Consider the following 24,262-nt stretch of genomic DNA (forward strand, 5'->3'; position numbering starts at 1 on the left):
CACTTAGGAATACTGACATTTATTTCTTGGTGATTGAGACAAGCTTTAATGTGTCCAGAGCAGTGAAGGACGCTTTATAACAGGCTAACATTAAACATAGTTTTTGACCTTATAAAGGAATTTTAGATGTGCGAGCCAAAAGCAAACCCAGGAATCTAGGGTGAGAAATGGAAGACGTCTGTAGGGAAATAAACAAAATACAAGAAGCCAAAGGTGCTTTTTTGTTGGAAAGAGATCCTGTTATTTTCAAAGACTGAGCTGGGAAAAGGTGAGCCCTCGGCAGCCAAGTTTATTGATGCTCTGTTCAGAATACATTAGACACTTAGAAAGACCGAGGAGAGAGAAAAGGCTCTGCCAGCAGAGGCCTGGAAAACTTGAGGGAGATAATGTATTTACAAGTTTTAATAGCATAAAACACATCCAAGAGAAATACATAATTGCAGCTGCGTTTGGCAATGAAAATAGCCCGTGCATTCTACTTTTTAAATTGTCTGTGAATATGTAAGCTTTTGCCCTGGGGTCAGAAATACTTGGGTGATAATGTTTCTTCAGAGAATGGAAAAGTAGAAGGTATTAGGAAGTAAAAAGAAAGAGGAGGAGTAAGGAGGAATAGTCAACCTTTTTACTCTGGAGGGGGTGTATTTTATATGTGTAATCATTACAGTTGTTTCTAATCTTAGTGTAATAAGCATTTAACTTCCCATGGGGCTGTGATAGTTTGCATATTATTACCGAAAGCCCACAGGTAAGGGAAAATTAAGAGTGCTAAATTAAAAGGCCTGGCTGTCTTGCTCCTAATGTCTTGGGTTTTCCAACCTGATTTCAACCTTGGGCCAAGACCCTTGGAAGAAAATCAGAAACTTGGAAATGTGCTCAATACGTTGGTCATCCTGCGCCTACCAGATCTAGCAGCGAGGCCAGGAACTGGAAACTGGGTGTGGTGTCGGCTTTCAGAGCCGGCTGCAGAGGCTGCAGCCTTTTCGTGTGTTCCCATCCTCAGGCCGGGACTCTAGGCTGCTTTCTTTGTGAAGCCTTCCTGCCCTGCCCAGGAAAAAGTAATGCCATCCCCTACCCCTGGGTGCCCAGAAATAGCTCTTTCCCCTTCCCTTCTTCCAGGCCTTTCAGACTGTGTTAGAGTTCATATTTCTGCCTTCCTCCCTGCCTGGTTGTGATCTGCTTCAGTGCCAGGATTGTGTGTTATTCTGGCACTTGGCACACAGGAAGAACTCAATGAGCATTTGTTGACTAAATCCAGACTCAAGGTCATCCAAGATGTTAGACAAAAACTTTTCCGTCTCAGCCATTTGGTTTGTATTGTGGAAACTGAAACAAGAGGTACTTACCTGGACTCACCACCCCCTTACACCCCCATCCACCGCCGGTAAAAAAAAATATCCTGTCAATCCCAGAGGATGCACAAGTTGGTTTTAGCTGTGTCCACCCCAGCAAGTCTTAGGTTTTTGGTAGCGTTCCCACAGTGAGTTGAATGCAGCTATATTTAACAAGTATCGTAAAGCATTTTTAAATTTATTCGTCGGGACTTGTCTCTCCCGTTTATCATCAGTGTCCCCTTTCATGTGCAGCCCCCTCACCCCCTTGTGAGAATTGTCCTTTAGGAAGTGCCTGCTGCTAGCCTTTTCCTGATGGCCAGGGAGTCTGGTGCACTGAACAGGTTGGGCGATTAGCTGCTGGTAAACTTCTGAGAAAGGATTATGGGCAGCTTCGTGACCACACGTCAGATGGCCGCTCAGGAACACTTGACAGTAACATAGACTTCTGGAGCCTCAGCACATCCAAAATGGTGCCAGCTCACTGGGAGGGACTTGAGTTCAACCAGGATGCCTTGGATGTGTGGAGTCTGTGCTAAGTGCAGTGAATTGGGCTGCTTGCTCACCCTCTCAGGTGATCTCCCGGTCCTGAGGAATTTAGGTTCCTCTGGGGAAGAAAACCCTAAACCAACATCAGGAGGGTGGAGGTGTGACTGGATAATGAAAATGCCTCCCAGTGGCTTTCAGCAGGAAGTCCGCAGGAATGCAGCAGGAGGAATTTGGGGAAGTACAATCCCCTTTGGATTTACTCCAAACCCTGTAATTTTAGGGACTGAGGAATCTTTGATGATTAGTAGCAGGAGCCCCAACTTGTTGTATTTAGTGGCAGGGAGCTGCTTTTGCTTCAACACTAGCCGTGAACTTTCTGTTTGTTTGTTTTCCTAAAGGTCTTACAGTGATTTACAAACTAAGGCAAATTGACATTGGATACTTCAGGGAACAGGCGCAAATTAGACTAAGCCCCTCTCTCTGCTGCCAGGGAAGATTTGAACAAGATAAAGTGCAGGGGTCAAGTCACAGACACCTAGAGACTCACTCTGACAGGTGTGTGGTCCAGCCAGTGCTGAGACCAAACTCAGGCAGGGCGTTGGGCTCACACCATCCCCTCCCATGTAGTTTAATCATTGAAGCAAACATGCCTGGGGAGTCACGTTGATTTTGATGTCCGTGCTGCCGCAATCTGTCATTCGCACATTTTAGAGGCTCATCCCATACCCAGCTGTAATTGTTGATATGTTCCTATTACAGTTGGTGGGTTTCCCAGTCACGCAGTTCAGGTTTTCTTATTGATCACGTCTTACTGTTATTAAAGATTTTTGGAACTGGAAAGGGGATGTTGGAACAGATGGCTAAGTTACTTGGATTGTCCATAGTCCATAGTTGGCAGTGAAAAGTGGAGACGTCTAAGTTAAGAACTCTGGCGATTTCCTGATCTGTTAGCTCTCTAGAAATTATCGGAGGCTTAAATAAAGGTGAGCCTCTAGACGTCAGGGCCGGGTTTCCCTCTTTGAATGCTGTTTTTTTGTTTTGTTTTGTTGTTTTTAAGATCTTTCTCAGCAGGTGGCACTTTTGATTTGATGACAAACAGTGCCCCTCTGAGGTCTGTGTTCTTAAATCTGTGATTCCTCTAGTTAATTCAGAGGGCTGGTGAACCCTAAGCCTACTTGCTTGCTTGCTGCTGCAGTGCATGCAGTCTTATCCTTGGACTTCAGCAGAATAAATGAATGGAGGCTGAGGATTGGGAAGCATACTTGAAGGAGGACGTGCCCATCTGACTGTAAGCCAGAGCAAACAGTCCTTGTAACAGAAAGACTCCTGGGAGGAGAGGACTGGAGAAGTGAGTGTGAACTCTAACGAGAAAGTCCCATTTTAGTCACACAGGTAGCTATACTCCCCCAGTCTTGAAGAGAACCCCTCAGCGCTATTAGGGGGAGGTCGTTGTTTGAACTGGCTTTTGACTGGCTTATCATGCCTACATTTGAACACAGCAATGGTACTTGAGGAGAAAAGTGATGTTTGAGATAGAGAAGGCAAACAGGAGGGCTACTGGGGGCAGGGAAGACATCAGTGACCTAAGAAGGAGTCTTGCAGAGTAATCAGTGGCCTGGCAGAGTGGTAGTGGGAATGTTGTCCCTGAGTCTGCACCTGTGGAAACAGACATTCTGCATTCCTTACAGGGGAGATGGGTCACTACAGTGGACAGCTGTGTGTATGCATGGATTTTGTGATATGTGCATATTCATATATAAGGAACCATATGTGTAACACACATGGGCGCAGGGAAGGATCCTGACAACAACCTCTTTCTGTCTAGTCTTGTTGACTATCATGAGTTCATGGAGCTCCTAGACTCCTGGTTCCAACAAGTCCTCCTGTCTCTGGCTGTCATTGGTGTGTAGAGATGAATGCATGTACATTCTTTCTGTGCATAAATCTGCCTGGATCTTCTATCTTCTGAAGTTACTGGGGTTATCAAGAAATTTATAGTTGCAAATGTCACGACCAGGGCATTCACAAAAGCAGCCTATTCAAAAAGATTGATTAAAAAAACATTCCTTAAACCCTTGTTGCTTAAAAATTCTTGGTGCTAGCCAGTGGTGGCACGTGCCTTTAATTCCAGCACTAGGAAGGCAGAGGCAGGCAGATCTCTGGGAGTTCAAGACCAGCCTGGTCTACAAGAGCTAGTTCCAGGACAGGGTCCAAACTACAGAGAAACCCTGTCTCAAAAAACAAAACAAAACAAAATCCTTGGTGCTAAGTTACATATGCAACACCCCTCATGTAAAAAGAGACCCAAGGTTCATTCATGGCCCCTTATCTAAAGTCTTCCTTTGTAGCTCCAGGTTTGAACATCTTAGTCTCCATCACTAGTACATTGTGTGTGCTAGGGCCAAATATCGGGCCTGCTGCCTTCAGTTTACACGAAGCTATTACAAAAGTAGCGCGACTTTACTTGAGAACTGAGGAAGAGCGAAGGCAAAGTTATCCAGAATACTCTTCCTAAAACACAGACCACCTTCATGTTCCTATCTAGTCTTTTATACATGGAGTTTTTGTGTTTTTACCATGCATTGTACACCTGCTTCTTTCAGGTTAATGGGCAGACTTTCCTACCTCGTTACACAATTTCCTTTTTTAATTGAAGCCAAGCGATTGGGTTGCACCGACTATAGACTTCTACTTCATTTCTTTCAAGAAGGACAAAAAAATAAAATCATTCCAGATGAACTTAGTCAAAGTTTTCTGGGTGCCTAAGTTCTTCCAGCAGTTGACTGCAATTGTGCCATCTCCCCTGCTGAGTAAGGATTAACCACTGAGTGCTTACCGTCTGCCCTTTGCATCTCTGCTCAGGGAGAAATGTACCTCTTCATTGTGGTGTGTTCTGTACCACCAGCACTGCGGTGACTCCTAAGGGCACCGGAGCTTTGCAGAACTAATGATTGTAGGTTTTGTGTAAGTCGTTAGCCCACTGGGAGGGATGTTTTTAGTTCATGGCTTTGGGGGTGGGGGGAGTGGAGTAGCATATAATAGAATTGCATATGCTTATTTAGTATGAATAATGAGTTTAACGAACTCAATCCTAAATAGGAACTAGATATTAGCTTCACAATGAGTTTGCAGCCTTTGTACGCTGCATATACCATATATTGTAGTTACTGTGGATTTTATCTATTTCAAACAATCCCCCACTTCTGTCATTCTATAAAATGAAACATGGAAACCCAGATGTTATCCAGCAAGGCACAAACTAGACGAATGGTCAGAGTTGATGGTTAAAATCCTAGCAGGGAAACATATTTTTCTAATACTATCAACTTTCTACTTGTTTCTACAATTCTGATGCTAGTTACCTAGTCAATTTATAGCCCGTGTTTCCATATTTCAGTTTTTTTTATATTTAAAGGCTCTTGACTCTGCCATTTGCACAAATAGTCTATAAAATCATATGATCAGGTTTCACATAGATGTTTTGTATTTATTTTGAGTACCTTTAGATTTGAGGAATACAAAATCTTTTGGTTGCCCCCATAGCGCATGTGTCTGAATTATAAGTGTACACTGTACATGATATATGCCAATCAAGATAGTCCACAAAACACAAACACTGCCAGGCTACTTGAGAGAGTACCTATCTAGACTAAGCTTTCTCTGTGTGTGTTTAACTAGTACTTAATAAATACTTTTTTAACCAAAATACTGACTTAAAGGAACATAACTTAGTACTAAAGAAGTAATTTGTAGGTGAAATAATGTCAAATATAGCAATTTAACCTTGGTTATTTATGAGATTTATGATAATAACATTAAGTTAGCATGTAAAAACTCCCAGATTACAGCACATAGCTTAATCAATATTTTCTACAATCATAGACAGATGTTTGCCATTCTTCTTCACTTTTAGCACATCAAAGTGTGTGTGCTGAAGTCGTGTCTCGCAGAGGAAGAAACGGGTGTGAGAAGGCTGCTTGCAAATCAAAAAAGGTTAGAAAACAAGAGAAGGCCTGGGACTTTCCTAAGGTGTAACTCAAGGTGGGGCGTGCACTGCTGAGATCCGTTTATAAAGCCGTTTTGAGATGAGACTCAATAGCTCGGCTGCAGTGCTAGAGTTAATCTTTAATCAGCTGTTCTTTATTGTCTCCGCAGACGACAAGGGCTCCATCAGCCCAGCCTATAAACGTTTAAATCCATTTATAAAGCGCTCGATGGGTGTCGTCCTTGTATGGCAGATGATACAGCTTGTAGAGCAGCGTAAGCTATGTAAGGAGGAGGGGGCGTTGAATCAGTAGGTGAATGACAGAGTGATGTTGCTGGGCTGCGTTTCCTTGCTTACAGGGCCCTGGAGTGTGGCCAACTCAGATGAGCGGGGAGGAGGAGTTGGATTTTGAGAGCCTTGGGTTTATGTCTGGCTGTTGGGATGTGCAAATGTTAGAGAAGGCATTAGATACAGTTTGAGGTTCTGGCCAGAAGTGGATGCTGGACAGGATTGTTTATGGATGGATGTTTATAGCAGCTTCACACTTTCCCTCCTTAAGAGTCATTCGTTCCAAAAGGCAGCCTTGGAGGCTGGCTTTCCTTGGTGGCTATCTTGGGCGACTCCAGCACTGTGCTGACCTCAGCCGTCGTCCATTTCTTTCTGCATTCTTTTTTTTTTCTGCATTCTTATTTCAATATTCAATTTCAATTTAAAAAATGAGCATCAAATTTGGGGGGGGGGGGAGACAGTTTCTGTGTCTACTACAAGCACACTGTCTTTGACAGACAGAGCGGCGTGTGGGAGTTTGTGCGTTGTGCCTGTCCTTCCCTGTGTCCAGCACCCGGCTAGGGCAGCAGCTGTCTAACCTTGGCTTTCGTGTGTCTGTCAGTTGGCCACTGACCTACCTCGCACAGGGTCTGAATTCTTTCCACTGCTTCTACCCATGGGGCTCAGGAAAAGCCCACATGGAAAAGCTGGCCGTGGTTGATTCCCCACCTCCCAGCACACATGAACTTGGGGATGTGCGGAGCCAGTGACCACAGCTCTCTTCATTAGTAGGCACTCCCGGCCTTCCCTGTGGCGCCAGTATACCCCCCCCCCACTCAGTACTACCTTAGTGCTAGTTCCCCAGACGGTGGGGGTCAGGGTCCTCATGGGACATGATACCCACATGTGCCATTAGCGTGGTCTCCCTTTACTATGGAGTGTTAGGGTCAAGTTTCAAGAAAGACTAGCTGGAGGAAATTACTTCCTTGGGAAAAATCTAGATGACAGATTCCTTCGAGAGAAACCACATTTTGTTAATAGAGGCAAAATTGCCTCTGGATGGGAGTTCATGCTCTGAAGTCAGTTCACAGCCCAATCCGGCAGCTTGTGTGCTGTAAGATTGCATTATCCTGGCCAAGCCACTCACTCTCTGTGCTTTGCGTCTGGAAATGGCCACGATGCCGGTGTCTTCTCACTTAGGTGGTTAGGAGAAATGATGAATTTCGTTCACTCATGCAAAGGAATTAGAATAGTGTGGTGCGCATGCTGCATACGCAGTAAATGCTGGCTGTCATTCTGTCTTCATCCCTTGGCAGACAACAGTGGGTTTTACAGACCAGGTGCTTGTTAAATGCCGGGTTAAGGGTTATATATTCAGAAGTTTGGAACGTGGTTTTCTTTTCTCTTCCTAACTATAAATAGAAGTGCTGTTGGTTTGCAACCCAGTAGGGTAGGTGCGAGGATATTGACTTGCTTGGTTGGGAGTTCCAAATTCCCTTGTAATCACTGTGTGCCTGTGATTTGATCAGATCTAACATACCCAGCTTCGTTAATAGTCACTGACTCCGAAGGTAATTTGGGGAAGATGAAAGAGCTTAATCAGGTGACTTATTTCCAGTAAACACTGTTATTGGGACATTCCAAGCTCCTAAAATAGGTGGTGGATATAATAAGAAAGCTCTGCTCTCTATTTATGGGCTCACCCTGTATCCTCAGAACTGGTTTCCCTTCAGGTGGGCATCCCACGAGGGTAGACAGATATTTTGTAATTAAGTTGTTTACTGTGTCCTTTTGTTAGCTCCTCAGTACCTAGTATGGAGGCATGTAAGTAGCAGTTGCTTAGTGACTCTTTTTCTTTTTCTAATAAATGAATAGTAGATAGGTATTTATCTTCCATTGGATAAAACCTGTGCTCGGAAGGGACATCTATTGATGACTTTCTTCGTAGGTAGATGCCACCTTGGGTATTGAATCTGAGGGTGCCTCTCAGAGTTCCCACTCATACCAGAGGAACAGATGGTCTGCAGATGGTCCAGATGAGCGTTCGGGGTTGGGGCAAGGTGGGCAGGAGGGGCAGGGTGGGATGCCACCAGTCATCCATGATTTGTCCAGAGGCTTCTCACAGCTCTTACAAGTGAGCTGAATCTTTGGCAGTTGTTTTGTTTTTGTTTTCTCTAAAGAAAACAGATTTCAAAGTTTTTGCTGACAACATTTCATTTGGTAAAGACTGAGCTGGAGGACAAGACGTTTGGTTCCAGAAGCTGGCAGTCGCCATTTTAAAAAGGCCATCCTAGCTAGAAAAGGTGTAAAGGGCTGGCAATGAAGTCCTGTGTCTGGTTTTTTGTTTTGTTTTGTTTTGTTTTGTTTTGTTTTGTTTTGTTTTTAAGTGTTTCTTCTCATTCAAAAAGTAATTTAGATAGATTATTTATGTGACAGGATTGCAGAAATAATCCCGTTTCATGGTGGAGTTTGTTAGAGCTTTAGACAAACCTGTACATGTACTCATGCAAAAAAAAGGAAGGAAGCTTGTCCTGTTTTAAAAACCCCATTTCTACTGTTCATGGTCATTTTAATAACTTCCCATTCTACTTCTCAGGGCATTTCAGGACTTTTTCCCCCCATTAATTCTTTTCCTAGTACTCAACTTACAAAATGAAAAAAATAATAAATTTATTGTAATGCAAATGACGGCAGGGTGATTCTAGTGTGGCAAGATTATTTTGCCCTGGTTTAAAGGATTCATCCTTGTATAGGGAGAATGGAAGGGCATGCGGTCCCTTTCTCTTCCCCACATCTGTCTCACCCACATTGAAGCGGTCCATTTAAAGTTGGATCTTCATAAAAGGAAGAGCTGTCATAGGCGCACTTTATGGGCCGTCTAATTGCTTCTGCTGTAGTTCCACACTGCTTATGTGCAAAGCTCAGGCGCTTTTATTTCATCGCTGACAGGAACGCAGCCTGCCAACAATACCGGGAGAGCGGCTCGTGGCAGTAATGTGCAGTTTTTTGTGAACAGAGCACTGAGCCATTTTCTTCTGGAAGGTAGTGTGTGCAGGAGAGGGAGGGGGCGAGAGGAAGGGAGGGAGTCCAGATACTAGCTAATTTTTGATGATCTGCCACTTACAGAGCCGCTTCGTACTGGTGGTTGAGTCTTAACAACTGAGACAGCCTTACGGCAGCCCTTGCTTGATAAGAAGGAGGTGGGCGATGAGTGGTTAATTGGTCAGGAATTCCTTTTCTCTTTTTTAAACAAAAGTAATTGCTTAGAGTAAGATGGCTCTTAGCATTTCTTTTTGTGAGGTCTTATTAACTCTTTCTTGCTTAGTCTCTGCTATTTAGCTTCGCTCATAGGCATTCATTGAAAGCAATTGATTGGGGAAGAAAACATTAACTTAACAGTGTAGCTGATGGATTTGATCCATGCAGGGTCTTCTCCCACTCTGTCTTGAGACAGAATCTGGCTGACATGTGAAGGGTACGGCACCCTAGATAGGCTCCTTTGCTTCCTCCACTTCCGTGCTCTCCCAGCATGTCCTCTCTCTTCCTTCCCTCTCAGATCTGTTTCCAGCAGGGCAGCCACATTCTGACATGGCCCTGTTTAACCCTACAATTTGGCCTACAGAGTCTGGGAGATCTGGGCTTGAGTTGCAGAAAAATTCAGTACGGGGAGAGGTTCTATGTTGTTGCTCAGAGACTTAAGACGTTTGGATGTCACCTGGAAGTGGAAGTGGCGTTTTATCAGTCAGACTCTGAAAGAAACTGGGGCCAGAGAACCATTCCTTTATCAGGAGCCAGAATCATGGAGGTGCTTCTTCAGAAAAGCCTCCTCGGCCAGCCCCCCATTCTGCGATTAGATCTGAGACCCTGAAAGAATTATCCAATGAGCTTACTATTTTAAAAAGATCCTCCAAGTCTGTAGTGATGGCCTCGTCTTCCTCCCTCGTCCACAGAGGTTGGAAAACTTGTCCTTGTCCATTGTGAAAGGAGTTCTTGGGGTCCCTGATTTCCCACTGGCCCCATGGTGTTGTCCCTAGCATAGCGTACAGTGAGCTGGAATTGGCCCCTGGTGAACTTTTAACTCCAGCCTCCTTGCCCTGCCCCCACCCCCCACGAAGGAATCTGGAGCCCTCCATGTGGTGGTGTGAAGCCGCTGGAATGTGGCACTCTGACCCCTGGCAGTTGGATGTCCTGGATGGACCTGGCCTGGGAAACAGGAAGGAATTGGGAGGGGGAAGGCTTGCCCCATGGCCTTGGGGTGGGATAGAGGAAAAGAAAACACAGGGTGGTATTAACTCCCCCACTCCCCAAAGTAGTCCAGAAGGCTTCCACCCAGAGGGTTGACAGGCAGGGACAGGTGTGTTTTTCTTCAGACTAGGTGGATGTTGAACCTTCAGCAGAGCTGGCTTCAGGCAAGTAAGCAGCCACAGAGGTGGGGTAGTGAGGAAGGGATTTGAAGTGAAGAAGGGAGGCAGATACAGGAATGCTCAGGATGTTGGAGATGTTGAAAAGGGTGGATTGAAAACAAGAACGTCTGGTGACTGTATAGACTGAGCACATTTCTCACTCCAGAAACCAAATGTATTAGGAGAGACCCACCCCCCCACCCCAAAACCTTGCATCCCATTATGTAAAGTGGAGTAGACCCCACTTGAGAAATAATGTGTTAGGTTAGGGATGGGACCAGAGCAACACTGAGGTTAATTGTTACTCATCTGTCTCTCTTTTTCTATTGCTAATGGACCACACTAGACAAGAGAGGGTCAGTCGCCTCTGTGGAAAAGGTTTGCAGAACAAACCTCAGGGTAATGATGTTCACACCCACTCCCCCGCCCGCCCGCCCCCGCCGCTCCAGGGTATTGCCCCTCTGCAGGACAGACGTGGCCTCCTAACCGAATTCTTTGGTAGAGAATCTACGTAAGCCCTTCTCTAGTCATGAGTTAGTTATACTGGTTCCAAACTGCAGTGCGATTTGATGGGAAGGCGAGCAAGCATTTTTGTTAAAGATTCTGAAAATTAAAGCCCATGCTTTTGCGAAGGGAGGAGAAATGATGGCAGAGTCTGTTTGTGAGACACCTGCTTTGGAGTAGAGACATCCTATTGCCCCTGGACTTGAAGGAATTGGGTTTCCTCTGCAGCTGGAATCTCTGTGCCTGGGAAATTAACTCTTCTTAGCCCAACGTTGTCCTGAGGTAACCAGTGCCCCATGGTTATTCTGCATCTGTGGGAAGCAAGGATACTGTCTCCCTTCCCTCCTTCCCACATGACATTGTGCTGAGCCCTGGGACAGGTGCTCTGCAATGTTGCTGACTAGAAATGTCTTGGTTATTAGTTCAGTTGGGTTCAGGGTTCATTCATTGGCTGTTTAAGCAAGGTGTATACAGAAGGCCTTCTTAACTCGGCTTCTGCAAGAAGGGAGGCAAATACAAGAATGCCAGAATCTCATGATTCGAGGTGTGCATCTCTAGTCTGCCTGAGAACATAGCCATGGCTGTGAATTGGGAGGTTCAGAACCAACAGAAGTCTTGAAGAAGATTTCAGGTGCCCCCATCCAGTGCACAACTGGGTATCATTGTCTCCCTAATCATTCGGTGGACACTAGTGATCGTAATTACAGCTAGCTAACCAGGCTGTGGGTTTGATTATAGTGCCCTTTGGAAAGTTCGCCAGTTTAGTTCTTTCTTTTCGTATATAAAAATCTATCCATTCTTATAGCCTGTACTGTACTTAGCAAAACTATGAAGTGATTTTTCCAACCTTTGGGTGGGAGTTAGGGTAGATCTAGGTCCTCAAGTTGTGAGTCTTGCGATTTGAATAATTTGAATAATTTCCTCGTGGCTTTCTTCACTACTCCGAAGACTGACTTTAAATAGAATACCATCGCGGAAGACTGGTTTTGAAACATCCACCTCCCTGACTGCAGATGGGAATACGTACTGCGGTAGCATGTGGGGGAAGAATTGGGTGATTCACGCTTTTTGTTTACATTTCACTTGGAGCAGACTAGTTACTCTCTTGCGAGTGCATGCTTATGCATGCATGTGTTCTAATTAGAAATACAAAAATGTCTGAACTTCATTCTTTCACACTGCTATGGTTTAAAATACCTGAAAATTACCATCTTGCCCCCAGAAGGCCTAATTACTGTAAAGTTTATTTATTTTGCATCTCCTGATATTAAATATGAATGTGCCCGCAGTGCAACCCCGACTCTCGGAGACCTACAGGAGGATGGTAACTGCTGCTTGTTTTGTTTTGCAGTGTAGTAGCTGTAGTAGAGAATGCTGCTGATTGGTCACCGACCCAGATATACCATTCTCTTACTTCCCTCAGCAAGTGGGTTTCGTAGTCTCACTGTGTGCTTTCCATCGGCTCCACACGGAGCAGGTTTTGGAAATGAACGCATCTTTGGCTCCCAGACACTTAAGAGTTCAGATGCAAAGCAGCCACTGTAATGCTTTAGGGTAAGGGACGGGTTGTGGATGGATCTGCTAGATGGGGCGTGTGGAGAAAATCTTAGACACTTTGGAGCTGGTTAAGCTAGACTGGGTATTTGCAACTGTGTGGAGGAACAGGAGGTCAGTGGTACCAAGAAGAGAAATGCGATCTACTGAAGCCCATGGAAATGAAAATGTACCTGGACCTGGGGAACTGACTCATTCAGGAGATATTTCTGGAGGACCTGCTTGTGTTGAATTCTACTGCAGTCCCAGAAGGTACAGAGGTAAAGACAGGCAAAAATCCCTACCCACTTAAAACTTTGTGGTAAAGAAAGAAGCGGCAAAATAAAGTAAAGCAAAGCCTGGAAGTGAACAGGGACTGTGGAGGTGCTAGCTGGCTTGTATGTTTAAATAAAATAATTAGGGAAGGTCTTGCCACAAAGGTGAAGCCTGCCTTGGACCTTAGGAGGAAGGGTGTGAGCCATGCACACACCCAAAGGTGGATGTTCCTAATGGTTGGAACTGGGCCTGGGCCTGGGCCCCGAGGCTTCTTCTTCCACTGAGGGTAGGAGGAGCAGGCTGCTAAGTGCATGTTGTTGAAAGGTCAGCTGGAGCAGGACACAGATTCATTTGTCAGTGTGACTCCCCAGGCAGGAAGAGGCTGTGTAGACTGAGGTCCTGAGTGTGGAATCACTGAGACCCCCGCTCCACTAAACCTTGACTTTGACCTGGGTATCCATTATGTTTAGAGATACAGCTCCCACCCGGCAGAAACTCCCAGGGTTTTGAGAAACGTGCAGCCATGTCTTGCAAACATGGACTTGAGGTTTTTTTAAAAAAACATTTTGTGATCAGTTTCGGTTGTGCTTTAGGGGGTTACATCACTGCTGCATAAACCACGGGTCCAGACCTCCAACATGGGAGGATTGGCTCCCTGACACGTTGGAAGACAAGAACGCCTTTTGTTGGCCCATAGTCGGCTTTCGCTTCGTGATGGAGAATCCAGAGCAAATTTGAAGGGCGAACTGTCTTTAAAGTCACTGTGTCAGACATTTCTCCAGTTGCCGGGGTTCCCTAATAAGCCACCGCTCTTACTCTAGTTCTCGTTTTTAATTTTACACCACTACTGTTCTCATAAATAGTAGCCAGAAATTAAAAAAAAATCTAGATGTACACTTCAGGCTTTCCATAATGGTGAAATGAGCTACCTAGCGGTAGCTAGAAAACCTTACACTGTTCACAAAATCATTGTGCTCGTTACTTTTACTGGGAAACCGGGACCAAATAATGAGAGAGTCCTGTAGTAATAGGTAGATAGATGTAGGTGAGATCAAATGTAAACATATCTTACTGTACACACCCCCGGCCCCACACACAGGTTTGAGTTATTGACTTTTTGTTTACACACACGCACGCACACACACACACACACACACACACACACACACACACACACACACTATGATGTTGAGAGCTGAGCTCAAGAGCTTCTGCATGGTGGGCAAGTGTTCTGCCACTGACCTATCCCCTCCAATCCCGAAGGTTTAGATTTTCAAGTAAGAGCTTTAGGGGAGGTGCTTTGAAGAAGAGTGTTGGTACCGCAGGTAAGAATCGACCAGAAGTCCCATTGTTGGACTATCTTTTCCCTGAAGATCAGCTTCCACTCAATGGATCTTGAAGTATGCAGGCATTAGTAAGGTGACGCTCACAGCAGGCTTAAGTTGATATATGAAAACATTTCTTGCAGCAAATGCTGACCGAATTCACAAAGTTACTCTCCTGAAAGCATTCCTTAATGCTACTTATAGATCATTACACCTTTAAAAAGTCATTCTGTGCCCTTCAGGAGTCTTGCTGCATACGAAAGCATTGTTTGCTCTCACAAAGAAACCCTTGTTTCTTAGAAGGTAGGAGAGTTGAGATCACATTTATATGCTTAGATTTCTGTCCCTCTGATGGTTGTAAAGGTTTGCCCATGGATTGTTTGTCTTGGCCTAAGGTGTGTATGCCTGTTCCCAATGGTTAAGGGATCCTCATCAGTGGGCCTTAAGGTCATGTTCCCTGGAGATAGGCGTCTCCAGCCTGAAAGTCAGTTGCATTTCTGCCCTGCTTCGTCCAGATCTCAGGTCTTGAGCATCCAGTGAACTTGATTTTGTTCATCTTCTGCTCAGCTCACTCCCCTGTGTTCTTAAGTCTTCTTGCCTGTGATTACAGTCTGCATGGAATTCAGACCTAGTTGGCTCAATTCTCACCTCAGCCAAGTGAGTTAATCCTGATGGGGCCCCTAGTCCGTTCACTGGCACATAGCAGTTGCTCACCGAGTGTTGGCTGTTATCAGGGGCTGAGAACTGCTTCTCTAATCTCTTGTTGACTGTTCGGCTTCTGTGACGAACAACTTAAATTCTCCAAAGGGCGTACTTCGTTGTTGTTGCTTAAGGACCCAGAGGCATCTTTCACTGGGGTAGCTCACAGTTTTGGATAAGTGCAATGCTCATACTTTGTCTTCCGGTTTGCTCTTGGTTATTTGACTAACAGATAGGAGGCTAACAGCATACATTAATATTTATAAAATAGTTCTGTGCATTATTCATGCGCACAAGTGCCTTTCTAGCAAAAGGCATTAACTTGTGTCACGTTATCTAATGTTATGTTATGCAGAAGTGGCAGAAAGGAAACCAAGAGTTTATTATTTGTTATTATTTCTCGAAAATAGTTGAGGTGTATTACATTCATTCACTCATTCAAAATGTCATAAATATTGATACACAGAAGGCTTGACAATGCAGTGTTGCGATTAAAGGGAAACTAGAGTTTGTATTCGTTTTGTCATATTAAAAGCCTAGAATCCAAAGACGCTTTTTCAGTCATGGTTGGGTTTCTTCATCTTGCACCAAACTAATTTTCTAGAAATAATTTGACTTTTAAATATTCACATTACTTAGCTCACATTCGAGTCCTCCTGTCTTCGGTTCCCATCCCTTCTGCAGACATTCATTTTGCAAAGTTGGTATTTGCCGGCTCAGTAATGAAACACCCGTGTCACAGAAGCCACTGTGGTGGTTGAGTGAATATGTCCCCAGTAAGTTCCATTTGGTGACGCTGTTTAGGAAGGTTTAGGAGCTGCAGCCTTGGAACAGGGAATACGTACTGAAGATGGGCTTTGAGAGTTCATAGGAGCTTCTGTGAATGGTAAGCAGAGCTGTGCAAAGTCATGGCATCAAGGAACAGTGCGCATAACTGAGGAACAGACACCACTCTGTTGCTGGTGGAAGGGGCCATGTGGAAGACAAGAGGCTGAAGATGTGTGTTGGGATTAGTCTAAATGGCTTTGTGCTCCATGCCAAGGACTCGGATGGCCAGATGTTGGACTTTTTATAGGCCATTGTTTGCAACTAACATGTCCTTAAAAAGCCTTGGGGCTGCTCTCATAATGCCTCTCGATGAGTGTTATTTCCACGAAAGTACCTCTTTAGGAAGATCAAACACTGGGACATATGAGGGACAGCTGAGGGCTTTTAGGGAATCTTGAAGAAATAAAACAAAATATTAGATCCCTCCCCAAGATGATTTCACCTTAACTAAGACTTCTTCATTTGAGGCAGCAGAACATTTGATAATTGATAGTCTTCGGGACTAGATAAACATAGAGCTATGTTTTACTGGACATTTCAGTGATGGCTGCATCTGTAGTTCACCTTTCTTAATACATACTTTGAAACTTAGTTTTCAAAACTCAGCTGGTCGCTTAGTAGGAAACTACTTACTTAAATTATGACTTCCATACCTACATAATTCTGTGGCAGTACCCTCAATAAATTTTTAGTATTTCACAATTTCAACAGTCTTTGCCAGAATCTTTAAAAGAACTTGAGAGTAAAATCTAAAGGGACCTCATGAATTATCCATTCCAGCCCCTTTTTAGTCATTAAAATTTCAGAGCCCCAAGAGCTAAATGCCAAAGGGTCCTCGCAGGAACCAGTGTCAGATCCAAGGCTGCGGTCTCCTGGGCCGGGGCCCTCTCTGCTACCTCACCCGTTTGTCTTAGTCTCTGTGTCCATGTGCAGCTTGCGGTAGTTTCTAGAGTAGACAGAGTTGGGAATTGCTCTGTACTGTGTTGGCTGGAACCTGACTTTCTCTCCTCTCGTCCAGTTTTTCGTTCGTTGGTTTGTTTTTTTAAATCCTTGCTCCTAGAATCAAGACTTACCTTCTCCTAAACCCCCTTACTGTTCTTCACCAGCATTCTGTAGTCAGAAAGGAAATGATTTTCCCCATGGATTTCCCTCACTCCTTCAACATATGTGTTATATAACTTGGGGTTGCATGGTGTGTACTAGAAACGCCTTTCCCGACATTGCAAGGCTCAGTTTGGCAAACATAACAGATAACGGGCCTCTGTTTGGAGAGTCAGATTGAAGGAAAGACAAAATCAGTCCCCTTACGTTCGCACTTCATTTTTGGCCCTCCTGTTAGTGGCCTTGCCGAAGCACGTGATGGGACATGCAGAGGTAGAACCTTGTACTTATTAATCAATATGTAATAAAACGATCTAGTCAACTGTATTGCTCCTTGTCCATGAATTCATCCCTAAGACACAGTAGGAATCAGTGTTCTTGTCCATTGCATATTTAGGGCTTCCGATCCTTTCCATCCAGAGTCAATATCCATGGGAGTATTTTAGCATTGCCATTGTTTAGAGACTCGGGTTTTGCCCACTCTAGTGCATAGTGACATACACCCAACATGGCTTCATGTGCAGATGTCCGCAAAGCACAATTTTGTAGCAGAAGTCCTTTCTTCTGATATCCATAAACATGACCTTCCTGCTTCGCCCCGGTACAGCCCAAGAAAGAGAGCGAGAGGGAAGCACTGCTCCCGGAACATCGACTTTAAGCCCAGAGCAGAGAGAATGAAAGCTCACTGCATTAGACTCCTCCAGGAGCAGAACGGAAAGCCTGATAACAGCCAGCTGGGAGCCGGGGCTGCGCAGAGCAGCATTTTGGACCTTATACTGGGGTTTCTAGGCTGGCGTGGAAAGAGATACCAGTGTTAGCTATTTGCATCTTACCATAGCCACAGGGATATGTGAACAGCTGAAGAATTAATTTGATCTATATTCCCAGAAGTCTCTCCTCTGCCAACAGAATTCCATTACAGTGGGCTTCGGCGTGTGTACCGTGAGTTTGTTTCTTGCGTTTAATATCTGCTCTAGCATATTTCTGGTAAGTGGACTGCTCCAGAATGGAGTGCAGCTACCTCTCAGAAACTCCATTAACCTGAGCAGGGACAGCATAGTAAAGGTGGGCATTTGTACACTCAGCCTCCAGGAAGGCAGATTCCAGGTTAGCACAGCCCTCTCTCCAGTAAGTGTTATCACACCCGAAATGTTTTCTTTTCAGAAGGAAGACTACTTCGAGGAGCGGAGAAGTTGAGTCCTGGGTTAGTCAGGCTGACAGGTTCACAATCAGTTCTTGGAGCATCCCATACGGTGTAGAGGAGAGATCTGGTTCCTCTTAGACCTGGAGTTCAGGGGCCTACCAGACTTCTTGCATGAGGTCTTGCTACATCCCTCTGCTAAACACTTCCCCTCTACTCTCAGCATGGAAGGCTTTGTATTTCAAATCGTGCGTATCAAGTTTGGAGGAAGGCCATTACAGACACCATCCAGGATATAGTTAGATACGATGGAGCAGAGAAGCAGTCCAAGAGGAAACGAATAGGGGGCAGAGTTTTTACAGTACCTCCACGTGTTCTACATTAAATAAGGAAGTCGCTTCCGTTCTGCAAAGCTACCTTCTGTACTGAAACTGCCAGAGCTGTTGAAAAGCACAAGGCTAGGCGATGTCACTTTAAACCTATAGGGCCACGTGCTTAGGGGATACCTGTAAACTACATGAACGTATCGACACAGGTGTAAGCTGCCCAGGCTCGGCCCCAGATACCTGGCAGTTTTATACAGGCCAGAAATCATTCTGTTCCCTTCGGAACTTGGAGCCCAAAGATAGGTGGTTACTTATGATGGGGTCCAGTTTTGTGAGAATGAAACAAAAGATCCAGAGTCACTTCTTCCTCTGCTTCTGCATTTCTTTCTGTTGCTTAACACATGCCAAAGTTTCTTCTGCTTTTATATTTTTGTTGGCAACCTTTCTAGTTGGCTTAATGTAGCAGAAGTTTTAGCCAGTGGGGAATCCCCTTTTTTTGTACTAAATGAAGGGATAGAAACTAGATTACCTGAGTAGCACCGGCGTCTATTGTTGATACTTTTACTGTGATTGTTTAAAAAACAGAAAGAGATCTCAAATAACCTGTTTGTTTATTTACATACGCACACACATACACACATATGTATAGATAACATTAATATCTTATAAAAAGATCTCATGAACAAGTAAGCTTTTGATTTTTTATTTGGACATTTGTGACTTACAAATCCCATGTGAGTGTAATTGTATTTGGGAAGCCTATTGGTCATGTTTCTTTTGCTGTGATCCAGTTCCAGGACTAAAGCGTTTTACAGTAGAGTTTCTTTAGCCTTGTGGTTTCACAGGGAGAGTCCTTAAAGTATGGAAGGCATGGCAGCAGGAAGCCGAGCGATCAGACATTCAACTGCAAACACGAAGCAGAGAAAAAGAACTGAAAGTAGGGTGAGCTTTTAAACCCTCAAAGCCTGACCCCCAGTGATGCACTTCCTTTATCAGGGCCACGCCTCTGCATACCCTTCTGAAAGAGTGCCGATCATCTAGGAACCGAATATTCAAATACATGAGTCTGAGGGGAACATTTTGCTTTCAGACTACCACAAGAGGCATTTTTCTGGTTCAGTGATGACCTTTAGAGGTATGCCTGGTGCGTTGTTATTTCTTAGCCTTCTTCGTCTTGAGTCTCCTGCTGTCATGACTGGAAAACCAGCAGGGCAAGGCCATGAATCAGGACAATTCTTAAAGTGTGGGTTGCAGCCTTCTACAGCCCCCAAGACCATTTCAGATGGCACACAAGACCACAACTGCCTATGTAATACTAAATTTGTATGTGTCTCCTCCCTACCCCACATCCATTTGACAACAGTTGGAGCCAAAACAACAGTGCCAAGTAAAACGCATCTTAGTCCAAATAGAGGTTATAGCACCAGACTTCAATGAGTCTTCCTTTTCACCAGCTTGCATGGTGCTACGCAGTAAATGATACAACAAATAAGATAAAACAACAACAACCCTTCCCCAAGGAGGTGCTTGATGGAAAGGAAGGTTATTAATTGTATTAATTTTCAACTCTTCATCTCACAAGTTCTATGAGACGGTACGAGGATGTGCCTGAGAAGTAAATTCTGCTGCACACAGAAAGATGTCTCTCTGGAGGAAAAGGCATGGAGTTTCCAGGGAAAGCCTGTGTGGAGGTGTCCTGTTGGCATTTGGATATACTTACGTACTTGGACATACCTGGAAACACAGCCCTTTGGCTTTGTACGCAACTTTAGGTTTCTCTTACAGTTAAGAAATGTAATTAACATTCTGATTTGTTATCTTATAGTACCAACTTGAAAATACCTTTGCAATAGAATCTGTTGACCCTTCTGTCTAGGAGACTACATCAACTCACATGTTGAAACAAAAAATAAGGGACAGTACCCTGATCTTGACTCTGGTTCTGTTCCAACCAGCCCAAAGAGAAGCCGAGAACTGTGCCAGAAAATCCGGTGCTGTGTTGTGTAGACATCTTCAGAGAGAAGTCACCACCCCTGTGTAGTACTGTAGATAGGACCATCCTGGTTCTGCTGTCTGAAGTGTTCTGAAACGCAGCTCTGAGCCCTGATATAGCACAAAGTCTGTTCAGATATTTTATTTTTTTAAAAATCTGACATTTGAAACAGTTTTGGTTTCAAGGATTAGGATAAGAAAGTTTCAACTGCCTCAGATTTGATTAGCTTTGTGATCTAATCAATTTTCGTTAAATTTTGCTTTCAATCCCTGTTGATTTTCTGTTATTTTAAAGTATAATGTTCTGTAATAGAAAGCTGTGAAAGCATTTGTCTTCGAAGCATGCTGTTCTCAATCCTATAAAACAACCGTTGCTAAGGGAACTGCTTGCCAAAAAGAAAAACAAGTATTGATTAGGTGGGGCCAGAGAACTGAGAGGTTTCTTTTCAGCGCAGTCGAGAAATACATCTAAGATATTGTCGGCACAGAGAGGCTCGCCTAGGCTAATGATTCGAATGGGTGCTGGTGACATCCCAAGGGGACAGCAGCCTTACCTGTGGAACTGTAGGTGCAGGCTGTGCTGCAGCAGGGTACTTGGGCCAAGAGACAAAGCAATGCAGAGCCAGGGGTGTCAAGAAGGTCTGTGGCCCTTTTTTTCTGATTCCCAATTCAGGGCCATTGGTCTTCCTGTGTGAGAACGGGAGCCTTATCTGGTAATCCACACAGCTTGGCTCTGTGAAAGGTTTTCTTGAAAGGATGCTAAAGTCTACCAGGTGTTGAGTGGTCACTGTCTGAGAGCTGAACCGAGAAAGAGAACAATGGCAGATGACTCCCAGTTGGAAACTACCCGTGGCCAAGCATTTTTTTACAATATGTGCCTAGGCTGGGCAGTGGTGGCACACGCCTTTAATCCCGGCACTCGGGAGGCAGAGGCAGGCGACCCTCTGTGAGCGCAAGGCCAGCCTAGTTTACAGAACAAGTTCCAGGACAGACCCCAAAGCTACACAGAGAAACCCTGTCTCAAACAAACAAACAAAACAAAAAAGTTCCTCACTCAGTGCTTTCATGACAAGCTTCTAAAATAAGATCTGCTTAAAAATGCTTCTTTTATATATTATTTTGGGACACACTCTTTCTTGTGACATCATGTGTCTGTTTTATAATAAGATTTTTTGTTATATATACATATATATGTGAGTATATATGTTCATATGTTCACATATGTGTATATGTATATATGCACATATATGCACACACATATATATTATATACTATGTGTTGAGGTTAAGGAAACTGATGGTTGTATTTCCCTGTTCCTGCCAGCTAGGTCTCTGGCCCATGAAGAAAGTTTAACTTAGATAAAACCTCGATATAAGCAAGAGAACCTGCCCATATACTTGCAGATAGATGGAAGATGGAACAGTTCATTCTCCTGGGCATTGGGAGAAAGCATCTCGAATGAGGTTCTCATTGATCTAAGTCTCAAAGAATGACTAAGAGTTACATGAAGCAGAAAGCAGACGTGTTCTCGGTAGAAACACAAAGCACTAGGAACAATTAACAGGGTTGTAGTGAGAACATCAGTGCACATGCAGGATATATCTGTGAGGGGGATCTCGAAATAGTCATAGACTCTATCATGAAGAATGTTATATTCAGCAGTAAAGTTTGGACTTTGTTGTCTGGCAAGGAGAGCCACCGAATAGCCTTGGCTTTTTAAGAAAGACAATGGTAGCAAACGTGTAGGAAGTAAGGTGGAAGGACACGGAAATAGTGGTGGGGGACAGTAGAGGACTGGGTGGTAGCCCCCTCTCTCCTGGGGGTGATGGTTTAATGTAGGCGTGGGGTGTTTTGGGGGAAGATTGATTGTGGAATAAGCAATTTGGAAATGCCACACGTGTTCATTAAGTCAGTATTTGAGATTTCCTTTCGTTTATAAAGGGGGAGACATGGATGGTCTTTCAAGGCTGCAAACATTTTATGAATTACCTAGAAGTTTCGCAATACTTGGGATTGAACTGTCTCTGCATTGCAGATTTGAATATGCAGTCACAAAAAGTCCTTTGCAAGTGTCTCTGAACTGTACCAAGACCGCCCTGATAGCACACCGACAGCGACACAGAGAAAGCATGGAGGTGCCACCCCGTGACGTAACTGAGGACAGATAATGCTTCTTCTGTCTTGAGCTGCTTGGTGTATTTTCTGGTTTTCAGGGGATTTGAGTGGTTTCAGATACCATGAAGCATGCCTTTGTGCGTGTGAGTATTATTTACGTGTAATTTCTGAAGACCTAGTGCAGGCTAAGTAAGAGAATAGATTATAAAACAGATCACTTGGGTATCTGCTTCAACTTTGAAACCGAGAGATAATCAAAGCTGAGGGAGGCATTGATTACGTAAGTGAGCTTCACCTAAAACCAACACAGCTTTCTCTCCTCTGCCATCTCAGAGAACCACCCCGAAGCTTCTTAGGTTGTGATTTCTTCTCCCAAGATTCTTTGGCAAGAATATTATTTCAATAAGGGAAGAGTAATCTTGTCTAGTGTGTGCATTGAGAAGATCAGCGTTAGCTCTGTAAAAACCATAGCGGTTTGTTTGCATTGTCTTCTATGCAAACATAACTGCCACCCCCCGCCCCCAACTTCCCATGTTAAGGATTCATGTCAAGGTCTCCAACTGCTAGGCTTGCTCTCTGCTGCAGAACTACACACCCCTGCTGAGGAATACTGTCTTAAGACGGCATTTATTCGTTAGTGTGAACAGCAGGTGCAAGTGCTCTTAAATTCAAGCACTTTGAAACATTCTTTCTAGATACTGTTATCAGAAACATGTTTGCCGTCCAGCAGTCAGTCCCAGTTCTGATATGATAGGGTCTTTTAAAGATAACGTGAAGAGGGGGAGACTCATGTCCCTGGTGTCTGTAGAGAAGTACTGTGGTTCTCCGTAACAAGGCATTTCAGCTAGGAGGAGCATTGTTAAGAACGAACCCTAACTAGTGTTTCTTATGTGTGTGGCCTTTTCCTGAACTGGCTCCCAGAAAAAGCTGGTTTTAAAGATTTTAATTCTCAGTCATTGTAATTATGTGTGCTTATATGGGTGTGTACACATGAGGACAGATACTGATGAAGGCCAGAAGTTGGTATCAGAGCTCCCCTGAAATGGAATTACAGGAGATTGTTAGCTGCCAGTGTGGATGCTGGGAGTAGACCCCAGGTCCTCTACAAAAGCAGTTCTTGCTCTTAACCACTGAGCCTTCTTTCCAGCCCCAATGCTGGCTTTAGAACCTGTTTCATTACTGTCTATTCCAGTCCATGGCCAGCACCTGAATTGGTCTCAGCTTCTGAATGTCATGGCGTCTCTTCTCTCACTCGGTTGTAGCTCTTTTGTGTTGTAGTCATCATCGGCTCCGTTGTAGGTCGTGTTGGGTACCATCAGTGGGTCCCAAATATGCCGAAGGTGATCGATCTCCTCCTTTGGATCTCATTCTCTTATCTCAGTGGTATCTGATGTTTACTAGCTGACTTGGTGTATTGTGGTCTACAGTAAGAAAAAAATTAACCTAGTTTTCCTTTTGAGATTGGCAAATGTAACTCGTATATACGTGTAGTGAAAGTGGTGAAGTTGAAAAAGCTTTGTTTAAACATTTAAAAGTGTGTGTGTTGTACGCCTATGCATATGCGACGGAGAACAACCTTGGATGTCATTCCTCAGACACCATCCACCCTTTTGTTCTGAGAAGGGTCTGTAGAATTCACCCATTCATCCAGGCTGATTGACCAGCAGCTCCCAGGGAGCCTCTTGTCACTTTCTCTTCAGCACTGGGAGTATAACAGCAACACACTCGGCTCTGGTGGGTCCTCCCAAGTGGGCAGCGAGGCACACTGGAGTCGTGGATTTTGGTCAGAAATGTTTGTGTATGTGACTGTTTATTTTCTACATGTGTGGCTGTATTTCAGGCTTCCCAGGGACTAAGACAAGGCTGTGTTGCATTCATGTGTACAGTTTCCACCCACACTGCCTTTCCCAAATGAAGGCCTCCCAGTGGGATGCTCACCTTGACATCCCA

At 44.3% G+C, this 24,262-nt stretch overlaps 1 protein-coding gene across 3 annotated transcripts in view; it reads left to right on the top strand.

Moving 5' to 3' along the window:
* Positions 1 to 24,262, top strand: part of Crim1 (cysteine rich transmembrane BMP regulator 1) — a 175,639-nt gene that overhangs the window by 13,904 nt on the left and 137,473 nt on the right. The gene's annotated exons all lie outside the window — the stretch shown is intronic.

Source organism: Microtus pennsylvanicus, chromosome 21 (genome assembly GCF_037038515.1).
Source record: "Microtus pennsylvanicus isolate mMicPen1 chromosome 21, mMicPen1.hap1, whole genome shotgun sequence".
Taxonomy (NCBI): Eukaryota; Metazoa; Chordata; class Mammalia; order Rodentia; family Cricetidae; genus Microtus; species Microtus pennsylvanicus.